A 21,721-nucleotide genomic window follows, 5' to 3' on the forward strand; every position below is an offset into this window, starting at 1 on the left:
AATTAAAGCAGTACAACCCCCTCTAGTGTAGACAGACATATATGGTAATATGCTATACTGGTAAAATCACACTTATAAATGCGTAACTGTGTCCATGCTAGAGATTGCATTGGTATAACTGCCTGAGTTTAAAAAAAGTAATCACACCCCTAACCAAAATATAGTGCTACCAAATCTGTTTGCAGGCCAGGCCTTAGTGTCACCAATGGATCCATCTCCAGCTCAGTGCCCTGTTTAGTCTTTCAGTATCTATCCTTAATGTTAACCTTTTGCAAAACATGTTGCCAGAATTGAATCTGGCTGTCCGTGCCCTTTCATCAAGGTGAGTGGAAAGAGTCTTGGCTTCAGAACTCTTTCCTATAGCCTCTTCTAAAAGGGCTGGAACTGTGGAACCATCCTGCTCAAAAGCCAGATTCTATTCAGCGAGATTTATTAACAAGCAACACAAAGGATTTAAACAAATGAACAGTTTTCTCAACCTGCCTAGCTTTCTACTTTGCAAAGGTTAAACTAGGTAAGGTGTTTCTAGCTGCAGTTACAGAAAAACAAACTGCTTACATCTTCCCAAGAGCAGACCACTCCCTCCCCTGGGGATCCCAGCATCCAAACCTCCTTTGTTATGATACAGTTGTCTTAAGCAGCCCACTCATTCTACTATCCTATACGGTTAAATTCAGTGCCTTGCATTCAGATGTTCTTGTCAACTGCTGAAATGGCCCACCTTGATTATCACTACAAAAGGGTCTCCCCCCCGCCCCCGCTGCTTTCCAGCTGGTAATAGCTCATCTAACCTGATCACTCTCATTACAGTGTGTTGGTGACAATGTATACCTTCAAATCAGCGGCACTGCGATGGGTACCCGCATGGCCCCACAGTATGCCAACATTTTTATGGCTGACTTAGAACAACGCTTCCTCAGCTCTCGTCCCCTAATGCCCCTACTCTACTTGCGCTACATTGATGACATCTTCATCATCTGGACCCATGGAAAAGAAGCTCTTGAGGAATTCCACCATGATTTCAACAATTTCCATCCCACCATCAACCTCAGCCTGGACCAGTCCACACAAGAGATCCACTTCCTGGACACTACGGTGCTAATAAGCGATGGTCACATAAACACCACCCTATATCGGAAACCTACTGACCGCTATTCCTACCTACATGCCTCTAGCTTTCATCCAGATCATACCACTCGATCCATTGTCTACAGCCAAGCGCTACGATATAACCGCATTTGCTCCAACCCCTCAGACAGAGACAAACACCTACAAGATCTCTATCATGCATTCCTACAACTACAATACCCACCTGCTGAAGTGAAGAAACAGATTGACAGAGCCAGAAGAGTACCCAGAAGTCACCTACTACAGGACAGGCCCAACAAAGAAAACAACAGAACGCCACTAGCCATCACCTTCAGCCCCCAACTAAAACCTCTCCAACGCATCATCAAGGATCTACAACCTATCCTGAAGGACGAGCCATCGCTCTCTCAGATCTTGGGAGATAGACCAGTCCTTGCTTACAGACAGCCCCCCAATCTGAAGCAAATACTCACCAGCAACCACACAACAGAACCACTAGATGCTCTAATAAATTTGTTAGTCTCTAAGGTGCCACAAGTACTCCTTTTCTTTTTACAGTGTGTATGGTAACACCCATTGTTTCATGTTCTCTATGTATATAAATCTCCCCACTGTATTTTCCACTGAATGCATCCGATGAAGTGAGCTGTAGCTCACAAAAGCTTATGCTCAAATAAATTTCTTAGTCTCTAAAGTGCCACAAGTACTCCTTTTCTTTTTGAGTAATAGCTCTATTAATCATCCAGATTGCACCCCCCCCCATTATGAGAGAAGGTGTTTACATGCCTGAAAGCCAACTACCCTCCCCCCTCAACTTTTTATAATCACCTGCCCTTAATTTTTCAAGCAGGTGATCAGATATAATCCTAACATTTATCTACAAATATCACAATAACTTGTCACTCTAAAGAATGTTGAAGTTAAACAATCTTACATTTAGCAGGCCATATTCTACCATCTGCAATGCCGTACATAGCCCAGACTTGTGGGGCCCTGGAGGCAGAGGCTCTTTTGCAGGTTCCTGAAAGACCCCAGACACTACCAAAGCCATTCTAGATCCTAAGGTCTGCACTACTCTAGAGTGCCAGGGACAGGCAGAGGAAGGAGCTTGGGAGCAACCTCTCTGCACTGCTTGCTGCTCCAGGGAACAGGCAGATGCCTGATCCAAAATCTGCTTGTAAATGACTTGTGATCAGGAGAAAACACAGTGAGCTGAAACGTTGTTCCTAACCTCTGGGTATTGTCTGACAGGCTTGCCGACAGCAATTCTGAGCCCCAGGGCAGAACAGTCACTGGGCCCCCATGAAGGCACAAGCCGTGGATGTGGTCCACCTGACATTTGGGCGGTGCTGCGCCTGCTCTGGCTGGTGCCCACTGAACTGCCAGCTGCGCAGCTGGGCGCACTTTTCCAGCATGGCCAGAACGGTTGCCAACTATCTGATCATGCAAACCCAAGACTCTTGCCCCGCCACCTGACCTGCCCCTTCACTGAGACCATGCCCCTTCTGAGGCCCTACCCCTGCTCACTCCATTCCCCCCTTCCTCCGTCACTCACTCTTCCCCATCCTCACTCATTTTCACCAGTCTGGGGCAGGGGGTTGGGGTGCAGGGTGCGGGCTCTGAGAGGGAGTTTGGTTGCAGAAGGGGTTGAGGGGTGAAGGCCCTGGGAGGGAGTTTGGGTGTGGGCTCTCTGAGGGAGTTTGGGGTGCTGGAGGGAGTGCAGGGTCTAGGAGGGAGTTTGGGGTGCAGGCTCTGGGCTGGGGCAGGGGGTTGGGGTGCAGGATTGGATGCCAGTGTCAGCGCTTACCTCATGCAGCTCCTGAAAGCGACTGGCACACCCCTCTGGCAGTGGCTCCTAGGCAGGTGGCCCAGGGGGTCTCCGCACACTGTTGCCCGCAGGCACCGCCCCCGCAGCTCCCATTGGCTGCAGTTTCCAGCCAATGGGAGCTGCGGAGTCGGCACTCGGGGTGGGGGCAGTGCACAGAGACCCCCTCTCCAGGGGCCACAGGGAGGTGCGGCACAGAGGGAGGGTGAGCAGGAAGACTGCCTTAGCCCCACTGCGTTGGTAGCGGCCGGGGCCCCCCGAGCCCTTTTAAATTGCCCAGACCACTGGGCAATTGCCCTCTTGAACCCCCACCCCATCAGCGGGCCTATTGTCTAATATCTTTACTTTGTGAAAGGGTATTTGATTTAGTGTTTTAAAATACAGATGTCAGTGCAACAGCAAGAGGGTTACATGTGCATGTGTCAACAGAGAAGCAAAAACAAAGATAACTCTTGTCTCGTAGCTGAAATTAGATGTTTAAATCTTTCCCTCAATTTCTGTGACTCAACTATTTGGGGGAGTTAGTTGAACATTCGGAACAGGTAATTTGGAATGTTTAAAATGTTAGGTTACAGTTTCCCCACTAGATGGCAGTATTGATTATCACACATACATTTCTCCTTTACATGTTTTGCCAATGTTTGTGATAAGCTGTTTCCCAATTAGAGTTGATCCTCTCATTGTGCACTCTTGACTATAGCCTTAGAATGGCAAACCAACATGATTTTAAAAACATAGACACAAAGGAAGGGAGGGGAAAGATTACAGACCCATTACTGTGAGTAGAATTGGTGCATAAACATCAAATTTGGGTTTTTAGACGTGTGCTTTATTAGTAAAATGATTAAGTTTAATCTTCATAAGTACTTCACTTGCTAGAGGTAGTAAGCATGACATTTCTGCTTCCTTCTTCATGTTGAAACATGCACCTGTGACCCAAATAAACTGTCCTATTCCACAAACATACCACTTTCAAGAACAGCAAGAAAGATGAAAATATATTTTTCTGACTGATAATGTGGCTCAAGTATCATTCTCCTTTTCTTCTGTTTTATGTTCTGTAACTTGGTGCTCTGCTTGAATTGAAGTCTGGGTTTCTGTAAACAGGCAGTATATCAAAAGTTAACCAGCAATTTGCTCAGGTCAAGGCTGCAAAAACTACTCTGAGTTGTTTGTGAAATGAACTTGTCAGATTGTTCTAAAACATGACAAGTTAATCAAGATCTGTATGTGACAAAACTGATCCTGTGCAAACAGAATATACATTTGGAACTGCTTCTGAAATGTCTGAGTATGTTAAGCTATTGTCCCTTTATGATGCACATAAAATTCCTTATTTAGTTTCTTTTAACGTCTCATTTTATGACTACTGTTTAGTAAACTGTAACCTGAATTATGTTATATTGAACATGAAACCGGATGGCAAAACAAAACAAACACCTCAGTGCTTTTAGGTTAGCAATTCTATTAAAAAGTATTGATGCCACAGTCTCACTTATGGCATATATGAATCCAATAATCTTGTTTGAAATGCATGGCATGTTCACTGCTCTTAAGCCTTTAACTTTTTAATTTCTCACTCTGTGTGTGTGTGTGTGTGTGTATACACGTACTATAACAGCAGGGGAGCCAGCAGTATAAGACCATGAGTTCTCCTTATTTTTCCTTTTCCAGCTTGAATAAGCCATAACTAATAGCAACATTTCTGCTAGTCCAGCAGGTTGAGGTATACTCTCACAGTTCCTCATTTTTTAGACACAGATTTATATTAATGCCACACAGAGTAGAGGTTGTCTCACTTACTATAAATTATTTACGGTACTCAGAAATATGTAATTGTGGAAATGAGCCTCCCATCCACTCTGGCCTCTGTGTTAGGGTTTGTCAGAATAGGACTCTCTTGTGAGCCTGAGCTTCACTCCTCACAGCCTCTTTGGTTGCAAGTCTCCATCTCCCAGTACTGGTTAGCAATAGCAGCATGAAGGGGGTGAGGATTAGTCTGGAGCAGATTGCTCCTCGGGGCCACTTTAAATGCAACAGCCCTGGCCTGATGAAACACAGGAAATTTGTCAGACCAGGACAGCTTCTGGAGAATCAGTTAAGTCCAGGACTCAAAGGTGGTAGGGGAGGCTAAAGGAAAAGGGGTTGGCTGACTAGAAATTCTCTGCGTTACCTGGAAGACACCTACCCAGGCAACAGAGCAGTGGATGGGAAGGGAGTGTGACTGAGAAGTTAGTAGAGTAGCTGAAAGAAAAGGATGGCTCCTACTCTGAAACCTATAGTAGCTGAGGAGCTGGGCTGTCTGCTGCACCTCCATGATCTCCCTCCCTCGCCTCCCCCCCACCCCAGCACATCACCAGTTTTCCATCACCATCACCAAAGCTCTTCATTCCTAACTATTCTCCTACTGCACAAATCTAATTCTTACAGAGCTCCAGCACCTCCTCCCGACATGCTCCCCTCCCACACAGCTCCTAGGTCCACTTCATCCCCAGTACCGCTCTGCTAAGTGGTGGATTCTCCATCTTTGCCATTGTGAAGAGTGGATGCCTTTCTGGAAGATATGTTTTAGTCAAATTAAAGTTACTTGGCTCAGTACAGAGGTAACTGGGTGAAATGTAATGGTCTGTGATATACAGAAGGTCAGATTACATGATCTAATTGTCCCTTCTGGCATTAAATTCTATGGAGCTATGAATACCACCCTCCTCCACCCACCAATTCAAAGAGCACAATTCTGGCCACCTCTTTGTCCAACCCACCTGCCATGCCCCCAGCTTATCTAACACTCCCCTGCCCCCCCAGCAAACTTCTGAAAGACAATATTGAGGGAGGAATTTTGAGGGGCTTTAGGGAGTGAGCAGAGGCCATCCTGGCACTGGTTGCTTTACCTAATTTGTCTTTTCTTTCATACAGTAATGTTTGTTGTAACAGATGGGCAAAGAAAGAACTGCTACACAAGCAGCTGGTTATACAGAGTTTTCTGGATGGGCTCAGGTTTAAAACTCTGAATGCAATCGGAGAAAAACTGCTCTTTTAAAAACAGACTTTTCTGATCACCCTCAACTCTACAAATCTCAGAGGGTGAAGACAATGTTTGCAGCTGAAGACAAGAATTTGAAAATCAGGCCACTTATTTAGGCATCTAAAAATTAACTTGGGAGTCTATCTTTAGGTATCCACTTTTGAATAGCTTGGCCTAAGTTTTTTCAGGAAGGAAGAACATCAGTGTAGCGTGTTCACTTACTGCAGATGCTGTCTTTGAAAGATTATGGAAGGATATTGGTTTATCTAACAATTGGACCGCAAGTTCAAGAGACAATTCTGTTCTACTATCTCTAACCTCAGGTTTTCCTGTGTCAAAGGCAATGTCTTCGCTGCCTGCTAAGCACTGGATAAGTTAAACTGTGGTAGCCTAAGCTGTGATAGCACAATCACATTACTGTGCTGTCATGCCCCGTATCCATGCAGGCAGAGCCGTCCCTAGGGCACAGTGAATCAGGGTGACCACCTCAGGCCCTGCGCTTTGGGGGCCCCCGCGATTCATGAGGAGGTGGGTGCCCAGCAGGGGGGTGAGGTGGGTGGCTGAGCAGGGTGAGGAGGCGGGGGGGAGGAGGGGGCGAGGAGGAGCCCTCCTAGCAATTTCCTTCCTCCACAGTGCCTCCTGCCAGCTGGCGGGGCCACCGATCAGTGCCTCCCCCTCGCTCTCCCTCTCAGCGCCTGCCGTGGATCAGCTGTTTTGTGGGTGTCTGGAGGCACTGGGGGGGAAGGGAGAGGAGCAAGGGCGCAGTGTGCTCGGGGGCGGAACTGGGCGGGGAAGAGGCAGGACTGGAAGAGGCAGGGTAGGGGTGGAGTAGGGGCAGGGCATGGGGAGAGCACCCCCTGGCAGATAGAAACTCGACGCCTATGTCCCGGGCCCTCATCTCCCTCAGGTTGGCCTGCACACAGGTTCTGTATCTGGCCATGACAAGCAACATAGCTATCTGAACACGTAGCCCAAGATTCATAGCATCACTACTCACCATGCTGCTCTGTGCTTGCATTCATAGGGTGTTGTTGGACACCTTGTCTACTGCTCTCAGGGCTGTGGGAGAAAATGGTCTACGTCTATTAAATTAATTTCTTGGCATGCCCTCTCCAGGGCTTTGTCCTTTACCTTGAGCTGTCTGTATGAGGAAACCATCTCCCCTCTGAGATACATGTTCCTGCTCCAGGGACAGACCTCCTCTCTCTACCCTGCATCTGTATGGGCTGTGACTTGGTCTCTTGACTAAAATGTCTTCCCTAGTCACCTTTAGAAAAGGGTCCTTTGTTACAGGTAGCAGCCTCATTGCTACCGCATGCGCATCTTGAGCTTTCCCCACTCTCGGGTAGGAATCATATTATGCGGTCCTCCTTCACTGCTTCAGATTTGACTGGGGTCTGAGCTGCAGCAACACTGAGTTTTGTGTGAACCTGGAGAAATTGCAAGGAGGACACTGAACAGAAGGGAGGAGGAAGCTGAGCAGAGGCAAATTGATAGCCTATGTCCATTCGGGACTAATGGGAATGGATTAAAGGTCCAGCATGTCTCAGTAGTTGTGACAGCTCTTAGAATCATAGAAATATGGATTGGAAGGGACTTCAATCGGTCATTTAGTCTACTCACGGCTGCATGTCTTTCACTGCAATTAGCTTAAGTTAGCAATATGCGCTAACAGCTACCTTGGATCTGCCCTATAGCTCCTGGATTTGCTATATGAACATGAAGTTCTTGAATATGGAGAGTGTTAAGGGGAAAACCTGTGGATGTGCCTGAGTTAAGTCTCTGCAGCGAAGACAAGCCCAAAGCCTCCCTTTATCAGGCAGAGATACAAGAAGCATCTGTGTTTCAGATGCTGGGTAAGACGTGTTTAAGGCAGATGCCTCTAGGCTGCGAACAGGAATTATAGGAATCTCATTTGGAGGCCTCAGGAGATCTCTGAAATGTTCAATCCTCTTTAGAGTCTGGGTTAATGTCTGCAGGAGAAAGGGACATGCCAGTCAGTGCAAACAGGGCTCTTCTCTGAATGTTGAATCCTGAAGAGGACATGAGACACGTAATGAAAAAGCAGTCTCTGTGCATTAAGAGAAGGTGCCACCGCTATTAACTTAGAGGCAGAACGTCCCATTCGGAAGTAACTTTTGAGACTCTCAGAGCATGGAATGCTGAGAAGCAGCTAGACTATTGATGCACTGTGCGCTGAAGGAATCTCAACACCTGAGGAAAATGAGGTCCGTGACCTACAAATGCACTGAAACCATCAATGTACTAGAAACGTGGCACCTGAAAAACCTTCCTTGAAATACACAGGAGCCAAAGGCTTTGGTGTTAAGGCATCAAAGAAGACATCAGCACTGCAATGAGCCACTCTAGGACACTTGGGAACTATAGGGGAACAGGTAAAATTAATAAGACAAGATAGGAATATCATTAAAGCCAAAATCTAGGAGTGGTGAAGGCTGGATCTAGCCATGTCTGAGTGTGCTTGGGTGAGTGTTCTTGGAAAGGAACTGAAGAGGGATGTTTTAGAAGGCACCGAGATATCAGTAGAATGGGGCTGAACTACTGGTGCTTCAAAAAGCCAAATGCTGTTTTAAACAAGGGAAGCTCCAGCCTGCCTCATGCTAGGGAGCGGAGTCCAAAGAGTAGGAATTCAGCTATGTGCTCAGATAGCTATTTTGCTTGTCATGGCCAGGTACAGAACCTGTGTGCAGGGCCATCCTGAGGGGGATGCGGGGCCTGGGACATAGGCGCTGAGTTTCTATCTGCCAGGGGGTGCTCTCCCCATGCTCTGCCCCCACTCCACCCCTTTCCCCAAGGTCCCATCCCCACCCTGCCTCTTCCCGTCCCACCTCTCCCTGCCCAGTTCCGCCCCCGAGCACGCTGCACCGTTGCTCCTCTCCCCTCCCCCCCAGTGCCTCCAGACGCCACGAAATAGCTGATCCACAGAAGGTGCTGGGGGGGAAGAGATTGCTGGGAGGGCTCCTCTTTGCCCCCCCTCCATATGCCACCTTTCAAAAACATTGGGCTAGATCACCAGGGCTCTCGTCCATACTCTTGCAAAAATACCCTATGACAGAATAACTTTCTCCCCATTATCAGCAGAGATACTAGCTTGCTTTTCTATTCCAATAAGGAGGGAAGGTTCATGTCTTTCCATTGCCTCAGCAGAATGTTTCAAACAGAGTAATGGTTATTGTTGTTAGCATATATTTTCTGAGATTTGCCAGATTGGGATTATCCTCATTGAAACACTAGGTAAGAGGAAAATGTGGGAAAATTTAATGTAAACCCTATCCAGAAGGGAAAAAGTCTTTAGACTCTCCTCTGAAACTATTGTAATTACCAGTAAGATTTGATGTGGAAAGACAGACTCTGTTACCTGCTGAAGATGCCAACAATCACAGGCCTAATGATCTCATTCTTTAGTCCTGTGAAAATCCTAGAAATGTAGGTCTGGAAGGAACCTCGAGACATTATTGAGTCCAGCCCCTAAAGTAGGTTTACTTGGTCCTGCCTCAACGCAGGGGTTTGGACTTACCATAGGACTGGAAGGGATCTTGAGAGGTCATCTAGTCCCGTCCCCTGCACTCATGGCAGGACTAAGTATTATCTAGACCATCCCTGACTGGTGTTGGTCTAAACTGCTCTTAAAAATCTCAAATGATGAAGATTCCACAACCTCCCTAGGCAATTTATTCCAGTGCTTAACCACCTTAACATTTAGGAAGTTTTTCCTAATGTCCAACCTAAACCTCCCTTGCTGCAATTTAAGACCATTGCTTCTTCTCCTATCCTCAGAGGTTAAGAAAAACAATTCTTCTCCCTCCTTCTTGTAACAACCTTTTACGTACTTGAAAATTGTTATCATGTCCCCTCTATCTTCTCTTTTCCAGACTAAACAAACTAAATTTTTTCAATCTTCCCTCATAGGTCATGTTTTCTAGACCTTTAATCATTTTTGTTGCTCTTCTCTGGACTTTGTCTACATCTTTCCTGAAATGTGGCACCCAGAACTGGACACAATACTCCAGCTGAGGCCTAATCAGCACGGAGTAGAGTGGAGAATTACTTCTTATGTCTTGCCTACATATCTAGCCTCCCCTGCTAATACATCCCAGAATGATGTTTGCTTTTTTTTTTTTGCAGAAGTTATACCATTGACTCATATTTAGCTTGTGGTCCCCTATGACTCCCAGATCCCTTTCTGCAGCACTCCTTCCTAGGCAGTCATTTCCCATTTTGTATGTGTGCAACTGATTGTTCCTTCCTAAGTGAAGTACTTTGCATTTGTCCTTTTTGAATTTCATGCTATTTTCTTCAGACCATTTTTCCAGTTTCTCCAGATCATTTTGAAATTTTATCCTATCCTCCAAAGCACTTGCAAACTCTCCCAGCTTTGTATTTGCCTCAAGTTTTGTAAGTGTACTCTCTATGCCGTTATCTAAATCATTGATGAAGATATTGGACAGAACGGGACCCCACTCATTATGCCCTTCCAGCATGACTGTGAACCACAGATAACTACTCTTTGGGAATGGTTTTCTAACCAGTTATGCACCCACTTTATAGTAGGTCCATCTAAGTTGCATTTCCATAGTTTATGAGAATGTCATGTGAAACAGTATCAAAAGCGGCAAAGAGTCCTGTGGCACCTTATAGACTAACAGACGTATTGGAGCATAAGCTTGCATCTGACGAAGTGGGTATTCACCCACAAAAGCTTATGCGCCAATACGTCTGTTAGTCTATAAGGTGCCACAGGACTCTTTGCTGCTTTTACAGATCCAGACTAACATGGCTAGCCCTCTGATGCTTAGTATCTAAAGCTTTACTAAAGTCAAGATATACCACATCTACCACTTCTTCCTTTATCCACAAGGCTTGTTACCCAGTCAAAGAAAGCTTTCAGGTTGGTTTGACATGATTTGTTCCTGACAAATCCTTGCTGACTGTTACTTATCACCTTATCATCTTCTAGATGTTTGCAAATTGATTGCTTTATTATTTGTTCCATTTTCTTTCTGGATGTAGAAGTTACTTCCCTGGGTTGTCCTTATTTCCCTTTTTATAGATTGGCACTATATTTGCACTTTTCCCATTTTCTGGAATCTCTCCCATCTTTCATGACTTTTCAGACATAATCACTAATGGCTCAGACATCTCCTCAGTCAGCACCTTAAGTATTCTAGGATGCATTTCATCAGGCCCTGGTGACTTGAAGACATCTAACTTGTCTAACTAATTTTTAACTTTTTTCCCCTATTTTAGCCTCTGATTCCGCCTCATTTTCACTGGCATTCACTATGTTAGATGTCATAGGCACCGACTCTGTGGGTGCTCTGGGGCTGGAGCACCCACGGGGAAAAATTAGTAGGTGCTCTGCACCCACTGGCAGTCAAGCTCCGCTCACCTCCTCTTCCTCACCCTGAGCGTGTTGCGTCCCCGCTCTTCTGCCTACCTCCCAGCGTTTCCTGCCTGGCTGCTGCCAAACAGCTGTTTGGCAGCATTAGCATGCTCTGGGAGGGAGGGGGAAAAGCGGGAATGTGGTGCACTCAGGGGAGGAGGCAGGGAAGAGGCAGGGCCGGGGCAGGGATTTGGGGAAGGAGTTGGAATATAGGTAGAGAGGGGGCAGAGTTGGGGCTGGGACTTTGGGGAAGGGGTTGGAATGGGAAGAGACGGGGTGGGGCAGGGCCTCATGGAAGGGGTGGAATGGGGGTGGAGCCAGGGGCAGAGGGAGTGTTGAGCACCCATGTGAAATAGGGGAAGTCGGCGTCTATGTTAGACATACAATCACCACTAACTTTTTTGGTGAAAACTGAAACAAAGAAGCCGTTAAGCACCTCTGCCATTTCCACATTTTCTGTTTATTGTTTCCCCCCCTTCATTGAGTAACAGGCTTACCCTGTCCTTGGTCTTTCTCTTGCTTCTAATGTATTTGTAGAATACAAATGTTTTCTTGTTACCCTTTATGTCTCTAGCTAGTGTGATCCCGTTTTGTGCCTTGGCCTTTCTAATTTTGTCCCTACATACTTGTGTTATTAATTTATGTTCATCCTTTGTAATTTGACCTCATTTCCACTTTTTTTGTAGGACTCTTTTTTGATTTTCAGATCATTGAAGATTTCCTGTTAAGCCAGGGTGGTCTCTTGCCATACTTCCTATCTTTCCTACAGAGTGGGATAGTTTTGCTCTTGTGCCCTTAATAATGTCTCTTAGGAAGAACTGCCAATTATCTTCAATTGTTCTTCCCTTTAGACTTGCTTCCCAGGGGATCTTATCTATCAACTCCCTGAGTTTGCTAAAGTCTGCCTTCTTGAAATCCATTGTCTTTATTTTGCTGTTCTCCCTCCTACCATTCCTTAGAATCATGAACTCTATTATTTCATGATCACTTTCATCCAAGCTGCCTTCCACGTTCAAATTCTCAACCAGTTCCTCCCTATTTGTCAAAATCAAATCTACATCTACACTCCCCGCCGGATCAGCGGGTAGTGATTGATCTATCAGGGATCGCTTTATCGTGTCTAGTGTAGATCACTCTGCTGTCAACTCCTGTACTCCACCGCGGCAAGAGGTGGAAGCGGAGTCGATGGGGGAGCGGCGGCAGTCGACCCCGTGCTGTGAGGTAAGTCGACCTAAGATGTGTCGACTTCAGCTACGCTAGTCTCATAGCTGAAGTTGCATATCTTAGGCCAATCCCACCCATCCCCAGTGTAGACCAGGCAGAACAGCCTCTCCCATAGTAGCTTTCTTCACTTCTGAAATAAAAAATTGTCTCCGATATATTCCAAGAACTTGTTGGATAATCTGTGCCCTGCTGTGTTATTTCCCAACAGATGTCTGAGTAGTTCAAGTCCCCCATCACCACCAAATCCTGTCCTTTGAATGACTGAATGACTTGATGACTTGAATATGAGATAATTAGGGCTGTGATTGCTGGCATCTTCAGCAGGTAACAGTCTGTCTTTCAATATCAAACCTTACTGAAATGATCATTATGAAAGTTTTTAAAGGCCAGATTCTGCTGCTTTAGACAGCCATTGGAGCTTTGTAAAGAATGAAGGATTGAAATCTATGTATGTTTTAGGTCAGAAAAACATTGATATCCTTTTATATGTAAAAAGTGCATTTTATTAAAGCCACTAAAAGTTTACAAAAATTACATCTTTGAAATAGTTGAATGAAGTGGGAACATTTTGGTATCCAAAAATGTTTTAGATGTACAGTAATTTATATATTTGTCAGAGGGTCTTATGGCTCATCTGGACCAAATGTAGTGTCCCTCCATCATTTTAATGCTTATAATTTATTACAATATTTCATCATTTTTGCTTTTCAACAAAGATTAATTAATATGCTTATCTTTAATATGGATATTCCTAAAAAAACCTTTATTTACATTTAGTCATATTCAACTTGTATGTTTTACTCACTTTCACGTTAATTGTATTAGTTTTCTTTTCCAGTAAATCAAATGAGGATCTTACTGAGTTCTCAGGTCATGAGAGTAGTGCCATTAGGCATGAATGAATGAACATAAAAGCATAAGAATGGCCATACTGGGCCAGACCAATGGTCCATCTTGTCCAGTATCCTGTCTCTGACAGTGGCCAGTGCCAGATGCTTCAGATGGAATGAGACTAGTGAATTTCTTTTGTATGAAGAGATTTACCAACCTCATTATTTCCTCTCAGTAATAGTTTTCTCTTTGACTTTTCTGTAATTTTGGCTACTCTGATAGTGCAGTATATCTGGCTATTGATTATCTTTTGGTGTTCCATCAAATCTGTATTAATCTTGACTGATCTACCTGTTTTGGGGAAATGGATGTGAAGTTTGATTGGGATGGTGTGATAGAAGGTATGTGCATTCCATTCTGGCAGTGATCCTTGTGGTGCTAAAATGCCTGCTCGTACAGGGAGTCAAGTACATTTTGCAGGACCTTGAAAGACTTTTTCTTTATAATTTCAAAGGCTCAGCTTCTGAAGATAAAACCCAATTAAATATTTAGTGATTGATTTATAGGCTCATAAAGAGCATTTCATGGATGTCTTCCTCTAAATTTCAGTGTTCAGTGTTTTTGGATGTTACCAATGTTCTTCATTGCACATCTTGAGAACAATGTTTCCAAGTCTTTAAAGGATTCTCTGCCAAGCCTACCTTGTTCCTTCAGTTGGTTTCTGCAGATATTTTGGTACACTGAAACACTAAAGTCTGGGCTTGGCAGTTCATAGTCCAAGCACCTCTAGGCTTGCCATGTCAGTTATGAAATTAAAAAAATTGCTTGTTCCCTGAAACACCTCTTTCATTACAATTTAAGCACTGGAGCTACTCAACTATGTAGGCCTTTGTATGGCTCTCATCACTTGTATCTGAGTCCTGTGACACATCCTAGACTAAATCTGTACCCTGGGTATTAACATTAGGGACATAGTAATAGGCCATGATCCTTTCACTTTTCATCTAGGAAAAGAACCAACCAGATTAATCCAGGCACACAGACTCATAAATGTAGAGAATTTTCAGAACATCCTGATGGAGAAAGCTATACCTCTGCAAAGTTAAATATGGTGAACTGTTCAGATAAAACTACTACTATCTTCTTCCATTGATGTACTAGCCCTGAAACATCCTGTACTTCCACATCACTCTCACAAATTATGAGAGTGCACTGATTACTTATGCAAAAAGACTATAATCAGAAAACTTGAACGCTGGTCTATCAATCCCTTTGAGGCATGCAGTAGTCCAGTAGTAGTACTTAATGCTACAGATCAACAATGTTACAACGTGCTGGCTGAACTCTATTTTTTCTCTATGTACAACCTTGTACGACAAGATGGTGTGAGTTGCACTGATGGATAATCTCATAATAATGAACAGGAGACAAGTGTCCATTTCATCTTCTGCACCTTCTAGCAACCTTCAAAATAGTCTACTATTAAGTATTGCTTGTGAGAGATGGTGTGGTTGAATGAGTTGCACTAACATGGCTTTTCTTATACCTCTTGGTTAGATCCCCAAAGGTAATAAATGGATAGTTACTTCTCCACTTGCAGAGATCCACAGGTTTATTTGTAGTTTCCCCTCCTATTCAATAAACCTGATTTACTGCTAGGGGAAATAATAGGGTGCTTTGAGCTCAAATATCTGCAATATACAGGTGACACTTATTCATGTCTTTGTCCTTGTAAATAAGCTCCTAGGGCAGAGGAGTGCAAACTGTGGTCTGTGGACCACTAGTTATCCGTGAGCACCATTCAGGTGGTCTGCAGATAGTTCCCTCTAAGGTGCGTGCCTGGGCGGCCGCACACGAAAGAATGAAGGGTCACCCACCTAATTAGTGGAGCCGCGCAGGCATGACTCCACTAATTAGGTGCCTGGACCCTGGAGAAGATGCACATATAAGGTGGTAGCCTTGGGAGGAACAGGGTGTAGGTAAGAGGGGGTAGTGGCGTGAGACGACGGGGTGGAGGGGAATTTGGGACGTGCAGGGCTGCGGTGGCCAGAGAAAGAGGCGACTTTCTCCAGCTCCAGGGCTGCAGTTGCCAGGGGGAGATGGCCCTCCTTCCCAGCCTCAGCTCTGTGGCTGCCGTGGTGCGGGAGAGAGGGAGAGACCCCCCTTCTTCCCAGCCCAGCTGGGGGCTGCCACGGCGGGGGAGAGAGGGCACATCCATTGTATTAGAAAGGTAAGTCTGCTGATATTAAAATATGAATTGTGTGCTTTTATTTGTAGAACAAAAAAAATGTTAATTATTATTAAGGTTTTTTTTAAATATAGCTTTTTTATACAAAGTGCTTTACAATAGTTAGCTAACAGTACAAACAACATTTGGAAAGATCTTTAAGTGGTCCGCCAAGACACCCAGCAATGTTCAAGTGGTCCATGAAAAAAAAAGTTTGAGAACCACTGTCCTAGGGGAAGGGCACCTGGCTCAATTCAACCCTTGTAAGGCTGAGCCAGGGCCGGATTAAGCCTTTAGAGGCCCTAAGCACTGAAAACATTATGGTGTCCCCCCATATATAATTCAAAATAAAAACAATACTATACCGTAAAATAAAATTTTATTTTTCGAAATGACCCAAAACTTACATGTATGCTGAAATTAAAATAGCTTCTTTCTAGATTTTCTGATTGCAAAATTCTGGATAAGTTCATCGAAGGTGACTCAATGAAGCATGTCCGCTTCCATACACAATAGGGAAAGTGAGTCAAGTCTGTCCGACACGTTGTTCTCTGAGGGTTTTTTATTCTTTTCAGCTGAGAAAAAGAGCGTTCTGTGGAGCAGTTAGTAATCATCAATGTTAGAAAAATATGTAGTACAATCTCTACATTTGGAAATATACGTTTTTCAATATTGTGTCATGAAGATCAATGTGATTGAATTTCATTTTTCCTGTTTCATTAAACTTTGCACGCATATAACAGTGGAACTGCCATACTTCTCCAAGACATTCATGTTCAAGTCAACTAGCTTTTGGGAACCTTGTGAATACTGTTAGTCAGATAAGTCCATATCGTTTAGAAAAGAAAATCTACTTGATACTTCTTCGTACACTTCACCTCTCCTCTTCCTATCAGCTTCAAGTCTATCAGTTATAGCGTAGTAAGTAGATACACAAAATTTGTCTCTAGGATTCAATGCTGTTTCTGTTGCACTGCTATCATTTGCTTGTTTTTTCCAGATTCACTTGCGGGACTGGGCTTCTTTGTAGTTAGTATCAGGCAAGATATCTTTTGATATGTCTTCAAATCTTTCGAAATCATTCCTCAAAGTGTGTAAGTGTCTGCTAATGATTGACAGAGGTCTGCACATGTTTTCAACTCCAATTCTTTTTCTTGGAGAGCTTGACTTGTGTGATAAAAGTGCTGTGAAATTTCATTCCACACGGTCAACATGAATACAAACTCTAGTTTTTGCATCTTGTTTGCAATGTTTTCAGCCTCTCGTATAGTTTCTCCCTTTTTTGATTGGTCTTCAGCTATACTTCCTAATGCATCCACAATCTTTGAGTAGGACTCCAGAATTGCACTTGTTGCCATTGCATGTGCCCCCCACAGCGAGTATTAGAAAGAGATTTCAACACACGATCATTACCCAAATATGTTTTAAGAACTGCCCATCAGTGTGTTGAGGCAGAGAAAAACGTATAAAGAAACTGAACTGTTGAGAAAAAACTTACTGCCACCGGACAACAATCAACAGCACTGCGTCCAACAAGATTGAGAGAGTGTGCAGCACATGGTATGATTATGGCATATCTGTTCTGTTCTAAAAGCTTCTTCTGCATTCCTTGATAACGTCCTGACATGTTGGCAGCATTGTCATAAGATTGACCTCTGCACTTTGAGAAATCTATTTTGCAAACTTGGCACAGATAAAGCAGTACTTGATTTGCCATTTCTTCACCAGTATGGCTTTTCAAATTGAGGAATGCTATAAATCGTTCAACTGGTTTTCCATCTGTGGGAGACACATATCTCAGTACAATACTCAATTGATCAGTTTGTGAAAGTTCAGGTGTAGAGTTGACAGATAAACTGAAGTACCCAGCAGTACTTATTTCATCCACAATAGCTGAATGAACTTTGTCACTCATTAGACCAATGAGTTCATCACATATTGTCTTGGATATGATGGGTTACCTTTCCAGCATTCCCATATTTTGAGATATGGCCTGCTAAAAATGGGTCAAACTGAGCCACAAGCTCCAACAATCCCAAGAAATTTCCATTCTGCAATGATCCAAATGCATCAGTTGATCCCTGGAAAGGCAGACCAGGTTCAGCTAATGTTTGAATAACAGCTATAACATGCTGCAAGACAGGTTGCCAGTATTCACGCTCCCCTTTAATTTGTTCTTCCAATTTTTGTGTCAATCCAAAGCCCTGTCTTCGATTTAAATATGTCAACGTTGAATCTCTGTGAGTAGTGCTATTTTTATGTTGTTCAATTAAAACAGCCAGTCACTAAATCCATCTGCAGCAAATCGGGATGTTCAAGGTTTATATGCAAAAAATTTGCAAACAAAACAGTACACAGATCCTCTTGATGGTGAATACAGTAGCCATTCTTGAGTGTATTTCTCACCATTCGCTTTCATGGCGAAAAATATTTTTTGTGGACAATATCTTGTTTGTTTGCCATTGGTAAAAGTCCGACATGATTTCTCAAATGGCCCAGTGTGGTGTTGACAATCATTTGGTCCACGATCTATCCAGTAAGCTACATCATCGGTACTGAAATCAACCCACATACCAGGATCTTTTCTCCTATTATTTATAGCATGAGCAGGTTCAGTCTCTGACACATCCACACCTTCTAGAACAATGTCTGTTTTACCACCAGGAGTAGGATGATCAGTTACAGTCTCTGACCATCCACATGTGGAATACAAATCTGGTGTTTGTATCACCAATAGAAGAAGTCTCTGAAACACCTACAGGTTTTGGAACGATGTCTGTGCAACTGAGAGAAGATGTTGCTTCTGATGGATTTGCTTTGAAAAATGATGTCAGCTTTGGAAGATTTTGGAAAATTTCACTAGTTTTTTGTTTCTTTTCTTCCGCCGGTTTACATTTCTGTGCTCCACTCAGTTGGTTACATTTCATCCTGCCCCTTATCTCAGTTATCTGAACTTAAAAAAAAACCAAATTACACAACATACACTATTTTTATGTATGTGTGTATATATAAGAAAAAAAAGAATCAAGTATGTATAACTCAGAAGAATATATCAATAATAAAACATAAATTTATTGCAATACATGACAGGATCTGATTTCCTCGGATTATTTCGATCTACATTAGTAGCTCCCCTGGTTTAGGTGGGTATAAATAATAAAAAGAGAACAGAAAAACAGGGAAGAGTGTGTAGTGGAGTGTAAGGAAGTCTAACAAAGTTCTGATTTTTCCCATGATGACTAGTTCAATGCTATTTTTGAAATATCAAATATCCAATTTTTTCAAAAAAGAATCTCATTTTTTGTGGTGCCCCCTGCTTTGCTGGTGCCCTAAGCATGTGCTTAGTCTGCCTGTTGGGTAATCCCGCCCTGGGCTGAGCTGATGCTGGTAGAAACTGGCAGCAATGACTACAGTCACTATTTTAGGTATCTGCCCTCCACTCATCAAGGTGGTACACAATCTTTAGATCAGCAAGACTCAGTTGTTGCTCTTAAATGTTCTGAAAAGCAACAGGAACTAGAAACAGCACCTTTCATCTTCGACTAGACGAATGCAACCTTAATCAGAATTATAAAACAAAATGTGTGTGTGTGTGTATATATATATATATATATATATATATATATATATATATATATATATATATAAAATATGCATTTAAAATATACATATACACACACATACACCTATTTTACTTCCATAAGTAAATGGAGAGAGAAACAAAAACCTATAACAAGAATCAATACATTTCATGACAGACTGGCACTCATGGTGTATGATGTATCCCTCCAACATATTTTAAAATCTCATTGTTTATTTTAATAACCTTACATTAACATTAATGTTGCAGTAGAAGAGTTTTTTGTTTAGTTTTATGTAATTATAAAAATACTGAAATATGAAAAAACGAATGTATTTATGAAGTGGTGTTAGGTGGCCCTTATTTGTATTGTGTCTCAAACAGTTTTGTCCAGAATAATTTTAGTGTACATTAGGCTGGTTAAAGGATCACCCTACAAAAAAGGGGGTGACCCTTCGAGTATATTTATAGAAACGTATTGTACGCTGAAAATTGGGAATGAAGGATTTTATAGTGAAACACAAGATTCAGGCATGCAGATAGGAGACATGGGGGGATTCTTGAGAGAAGGGGGAACACACCTACCCCCACAGATTTAATGCCTTTTATTGTTTCTGGTGCTCAGATACTGGCTTGCTGGATACCTTAAAAACGACAGGCAGATCCAAATCTTTCTTGCATAAATTGAAGATCGCGTTGGAAGCAAACACGTTCTTACTGTTTTCCTTTCATCGCTGTAGCCAGCCCCCAGCCTGGTTTTCCCAGGATCCGGCAGTGCAGAATCGAGCTGCAAAACTAGCCGCAAACACGGGGTGTCGCCCTCCGTCCTAGGCAGAAGACTCCCCGTCAACCATGTTCCCAACGCTTCGGGGGCCGCGGCTCTTGCTGCGCCGGGCGGTGGCGAGGGAGGAGGGACGGGAGGAGGAGCAGGGGCCGGAATTGTTTCCTGGGCTAAGCGCAGCAAGCTGGGAAAGCGTTTCCGGAGGGCTGGTTACCTCCCGCCGCTGATTTTGGACGCCTCCTGGGTGGGCGAGAGGAGGGAGCGGCGGGCGGCGCCGGGGTAAGTCTGGCGAGGCAGAGCGCGGCGGCCAGGTGCGCTCCGGCTCCTCTTCGCCTGGCCTCGCGGGGCTGTTGCGTGGGGCGAGCCGGGGAAGGGCAGGACGTGCCCGCGGGGGGAACCTGGGCTCCGCCAGCCGCCGCTGCTGCGCTCACCGTCGCTCTCCCTGCAGCGGCTGCGGGCGCAGGGCGCGCCCGGGGTCGGAGAAGGGGGTGGGCATCCCCGGCCCCACAGCCTGGCTGCTTCTCCCGGCCGTCAGCGGGGGGAGGCAGGGCGGGGTGGCGGGCTGGCGGGGAGCCGCAGCCCCTGCGCGCGCGCGCGCGTGTGGGTGTGTGTGTGTGTGCGCGCGCGCGCGCGCAGCGGAGGCGCTCGGCGGAGCTGAGCTGTCCCCGGAGGGAGGATGCTGGCTGCGGCGATGTGAGGGGCAAGGGGGAGATTAAGCGCTAAAGCGCTGTAGGCATGAAATGCGGGGAACGGGCTTTCCAGTAGACATGGCCTTGTAGCCCGCGAGCTCCTCTCCAGCCTTACCCGTGCGGAGGCCCGCAGGAAGAGGAGAGGGGTGGGATGAGTCTCTGAGGCCCGAGCGGTGGTGCAGAGCACGCACAATGTAGAAGTCATTGGAACAGTGAATGTAGAAGAAAGTGACGCCTGGAGGCATATTGGGGTGTTTTGGAATTTGGCTTTTCCTTTTATTTATAGAAGACGCAGTTTATTAGCCAAGTCTTAAGTAGGTTCAAAATCTTGGCCATGGTAAAAATGCTACAGTTTTATTTATCTAGCATATAGGGCCTGAATCTGCATCACTGAAGTGCATGGGACTTTTTTTTTTTTGGTCATTGTCTCCACTCGACCCTTCTAGCCCTTTATATTTTTCAAAGTATTTACAGTCTTTAAGAGATGAAACAGTAAAAATTGCATAATGGACATGCATTGAAAAGCCCCAAACAGACACAATGGCTCTGCCATTGGATTGAACTTGTTTAGAAGTGTGAGATAGGGATCACAAAGCTTGCATTTTTATGTAATACAAATAATGACATTAAAATCGTGTTAAAAGTCTCAAACTTATGGATGCAAAGCAATTACTCACTACAGGGGAAGTCATAAAGTACAATAAGCACATACACAGTAAATCTTAGTAATTCCCCTTGAGTTCTGCAAATGCCATAAAATTCTAAAATCCAGATAAGGATACATCACTTTTAGCTGCCACTAGCACTGTATGTCCTCTAGTTCCATGTCAACATGTGTTAGCAATTAATTCTAGATCTGATATTGTCATCATTCTGGTGTCGCTCATACTTTAGTTATTTTGAATGCATCAGAATTAGCTGCTGATGTACTAAAAACTATTTTCTGTATATCTAACCCAATCTTTTTAAAAACAAGAATATAGCATATTTAAATAAATAAGAGTCCATAGTAGTGAGCATTTCACAATGTCATTGTGACACAATAA

The 21,721-nt window shown here is 44.1% G+C and overlaps 1 protein-coding gene across 1 annotated transcript in view; it reads left to right on the forward strand.

The window, feature by feature from the left end:
* The first annotated feature begins 20,105 nt into the window (after positions 1 to 20,105).
* APBB2 (amyloid beta precursor protein binding family B member 2) overlaps positions 20,106 to 21,721 on the forward strand; it is a 343,888-nt gene continuing 342,272 nt past the window's right edge. The window contains exon 1 of the mRNA XM_038400116.2: positions 20,106 to 20,265. The gene's annotated coding sequence lies outside the window, so the exon portion shown is untranslated. The remainder of the gene's footprint in view (positions 20,266 to 21,721) is intronic.

The sequence above is a fragment of the Dermochelys coriacea genome, chromosome 4, assembly GCF_009764565.3.
Source record: "Dermochelys coriacea isolate rDerCor1 chromosome 4, rDerCor1.pri.v4, whole genome shotgun sequence".
NCBI classification, from domain to species: Eukaryota; Metazoa; Chordata; order Testudines; family Dermochelyidae; genus Dermochelys; species Dermochelys coriacea.